The 4,232-nt window shown below is 38.1% G+C and overlaps 1 non-coding gene across 1 annotated transcript; it reads left to right on the forward strand.

Annotated features, from left to right (window-relative positions):
* The first annotated feature begins 1,897 nt into the window (after nucleotides 1-1,897).
* On the forward strand, nucleotides 1,898-2,004 carry LOC133036420 (small nucleolar RNA R71). Its single transcript, XR_009687077.1, has one exon. It is a non-coding gene; the product is annotated as a small nucleolar RNA R71 (small nucleolar RNA).
* Nucleotides 2,005-4,232: the final 2,228 nt, after the last annotated feature.

Raw genomic sequence — 4,232 nt, forward strand, 5'->3', positions numbered from 1 at the left:
AATAACTCTAAAAACATCCATGATTAATTCAGAAATAAAAACAAACATAAAGAAGAATTAAAAGGGTAAAAGAAAGAAACTAGAAGGTGATATCGCTCCGGGTCTTCAAGATAGCTTCCTCTCCACTTGCCTCCACTATTAGGTCTGTTTTTGCTTCCTTCTGACCTTCAAAGGTTTTATTCCTTATATAGGGATGAGTGGTGTGCCTCCAATTGAGAGAAAAATCAAAATTAGGTCAAAACCACGACGTCCGTACCAAGTCGCGACTAGCCCTTAAGCTGGTCGCGACTACAGGCAAACCTCAAAAATCGAAGGTTCTGCCAAACCTCGAAGTCGCGACCAGGGTCGCGACCAGGAAAAAGGGTCGCGACCTGGCTCTCATGAAGTCGCGACTACTGTAGCTTCTGGAGCCGAATTTTCCAATTTTTTCCAGTTTATTCCAGTTTTTCGCCATTTGACTGAATTTGAACTTTAACACTCCGGGAACCTGAAATAATGAAAATCAAGCGTAAAACTGCTCCAAAAGACATCAATAGACGAGATAATGCTAACTTTAAAGACCCGAAACATAGGCTAATTATAACCTAACAAAATCCCCCAAACTAGATTCTTACTCGCCCCCGAGTAAGATAAAAAAAAACTAACTACGCTATCAGATAATTACTATGCTGCTGACTCATGCTCTGTTTTCTACTTGCATAAACTAGAATTTTGATCCTACTAACTCTAACAATTAACTCGGATGCTCCATTAATAACACTATGTACAACTGCAACAATTTACTCAAATGTGAAACATTGTTATAAAAGTTTTACTCTTTCCAACAGTTCCACAATCCGATAACTCATACGCTTGCATGCTTACCTTTCTCCACTAATGTTGACAGTATTCTTAGACAATATCTCCTTCATGAGCTTCACATAACGGGGCATTTGTTCCAAGGCTTCAGCAAAAGGAATGTTGATGTGTAGTCTTTTGAAGACCTCTAGGAATTTGGTGAACTCGCTCGTTCGTACTTGACTTTCTGAGCCTCTGAGGATAGGGTATTTTCACATGGTGATCAATGCTAATTGGTGGAGACTGTTGTGGTTGTGTTGGGCTGTCAGTAGCCTTCTCTGATGTTGGTGTTGGGGTTGGCTTTGGTTGAGCTTCATTCTCCTTTTCTCCATCAGCTGATTGTGGCAGTTCATGACCATCATAATGTTTACCGCTTCTCAGGGTAATTGCTTTGCAGTTTTCTTTGGGGTTTACTTCAGTTGTGCTAGGCAAATTCCCTTGAGGACGAGTTGCTACTTGAGTTGCTAGTTGGCCCATCTGTGTCTGCAGGTCTTTGATTGAAGATCTAGTTTCAGTCATGAATTGAAGCAATAAATCTGTTTGCAAACTAGAATTTCCACCAGAGGTTTGTTGCTGATTAAACTGTTGATTCTGATTCTGGTTCTGATTTCGTTGCTGATAGAACCCACTGTTTCTTCGGTTATTACCCTGGTTGAACCCATAATTGTTGTTGTTGTTCTGTGAATAGTTTCCAATGGCTTTAGCTTCATCCATTGGCAAATCATCCACATCTTCTTGACACTCTGAAAAGTGATGACTTCCTCCACATAACTCACACACAACTTGGGCTTGTTTAGCTTGCCCTGCAATTAGCTTTGTCAGTGCCTCAACCTGAGCTGTCAACTTTGTGATGGCATCCACCTCTAACACACCAGCTACCCTCTTTGATTGACTTCTTTCAGTTGGCCACTGCTGATTATTTAGAGCCATCTCCTCCAATAGATCATACGCCTCATTAGCACTTTTTCTCATAAAGGCTCCACCAGCTGCTGCATCTATTAGAGTTCTAGTGTTTCCTACCAACCCATTGTAGAAGTTGTGGACCAGCATCCACTTCTCTATACCATGATGAGGGCACTTTCTGATCAGATCTTTAAACCTCTCCCAAGCCTCATGGAGAGATTCATTATCTTGTTGGCAGAAGTTATTGATTTCTCCTCTCAGCTTTGCAGACTTGGCTGGAGGAAAGAACTTTGACAAGAATTTCGTTGCCAGATCATTCCAGGTGGCAATAAAGTTTGGTGGCAAGGAGTTTAGCCAACTCTTGGCTCGTTCTCTGAGAGAGAATGGGAACAGTCTCAGTCGAATGACATCATCACTAACTCCATTAACTTTAAAAGTTTCACAAAGTTCCATGAAGTTAGAGAGATGCAGGTTAGGATCTTCAGAAGGGAGGCCACCAAACTGAACTGAAGACTGCACCATTTGAAGTATGGCAGGTTTGATCTCAAAGTTATTTGCATCCACTGCCGGTAGCCTGATACATGACTGCACTCCCGTCAGAGTAGGGAGAATGTAATCTCTCAAGCTGCGGCCATTAGCTTGATCTTCTACGGCGCCACCATTATTACCGTTATTGCCTCCATTGTTTGTAGCATTAGCAGCCATGATTTCTGAAGTTTCAGCAGTTGCTGAAACTCCTTCTTGCCTCTTGTTCTTTCGGTTTCTCCTACAAGTTTTCTCGATTTCAGGATCAACTGGTAATATGACAGCTTGTCTTTGACGGCGCATACACTTATGATTCCTGAAATGGATCACGAAAATAATGCAAGAAAAAGGTTAGAAAAATCAGCAAGAGAAAATATACCAAAGTAGAAGTTAGTATAATTTGTGTAATATTAATCTTTAAACAATTCCCCGACAACGGCGCCAAAAACTTGTTACGAATTTTATGTTTATTACGCAAGTGTACGCAATCAAGTAGTATCTCACGCAAGTGAGGTCGAACCACAGGGAATTGGATTAAGTACTACTGAACTATACTTATGATTCTATTCGGTAAAATAATAAGTTTGCAATTTGAAAGTAAATAACTCAGAAATTAAAGAGAAAATAAACGAAGATTAATCAAGATGAGAGATTAGGGAGGTGAATCCTGTTGTTAAGCTACCAATGTTAATACCTAATTGCTATGCTTATCTCAATGTGAATGACAGATTATAAATTAACCTAATTCTTTTCAGATCTTTTAGGTTCTAAATAATATGTTCTCTAATTAACTTCTTAATTAAATCAACACAAAATCAGCATTAAGCAATAATCTATTAGTCACTGAGGCTATGTAAATACTTTCGTTTTACATCAAAACCTAGACTATCCAAATTTTAGCATTCTCAATTCTCACTTTTCAGATTTCGAATTGAGATCATTAAACATGTAAAAGGTGATCAAGCTTGCACATGGAATTAAACACAAATAAAGATAGTATTCACACATAAGATGAAGGAATGACAATTATTTATTAACTAGGCATAAACTTAAACAACAATCATCATCCTCCCTTATTGGGAAATTTAGTTCATAATAGCTCTAAAAACATCCATGATTAATTCAGAAATTAAAACAAACATAAAGAAGAATTAAAAGGGTAAAAGAAAGAAACTAGAAGGTGATATCGCTCCGGGTCTTCAAGATAGCTTCCTCTCCACTTGCCTCCACTATTAGGTCTGTTTTTGCTTCCTTCTGACCTTCAGTGTCGTATTCCTTATATAGGGATGAGTGGTGTGCCTCCAATTGAGAGAAAAATCAAAATTAGGTCAAAACCACGACGTCCGTACCAAGTCGCGACTAGCCCTTAAGCTGGTCGCGACTACAGGCAAACCTCAAAAATCGAAGGTTCTGCCAAACCTCGAAGTCGCGACCAGGAAAAAGGGTCGCGACCTGGCTCTCATGAAGTCGCGACTACTGTAGCTTCTGGAGCCGAATTTTCCAATTTTTTCCAGTTTATCCCAGTTTTTCGCCATTTGACTGAATTTGAACTTTAACACTCCGGTAACCTGAAATAATGAAAATCAAGCGTAAAACTGCTCCAAAAGACATCAATAGACGAGATAATGCTAACTTTAAAAACCCGAAACATAGACTAATTATAACCTAACAACTACCAAGCTTTAAGCCTAGCTATAATAAGATTTTAATAAATAAATAGTTCTTGTAATTAAATCTAGATAGGTAATTCATTCATCAATATCAATAGATACATGTATTCCTAAAAAAAATATTTTGTATAATATATAAAAGTATTTGTTTCTTTATTTTTGTATTTTGTTAAATTTTATTATATGTTATATATATAATATATTTGATGAGAAAAATGAAAAAATTTATAAGGCTCAAGGTCAAAAATATAGTGGTGCACAAACAATAGAAGGCTTTAAGACCAAAGACAAACAGGT

Source organism: Cannabis sativa, chromosome 3, assembly GCF_029168945.1.
Source record: "Cannabis sativa cultivar Pink pepper isolate KNU-18-1 chromosome 3, ASM2916894v1, whole genome shotgun sequence".
Classification (NCBI taxonomy): Eukaryota; Viridiplantae; Streptophyta; class Magnoliopsida; order Rosales; family Cannabaceae; genus Cannabis; species Cannabis sativa.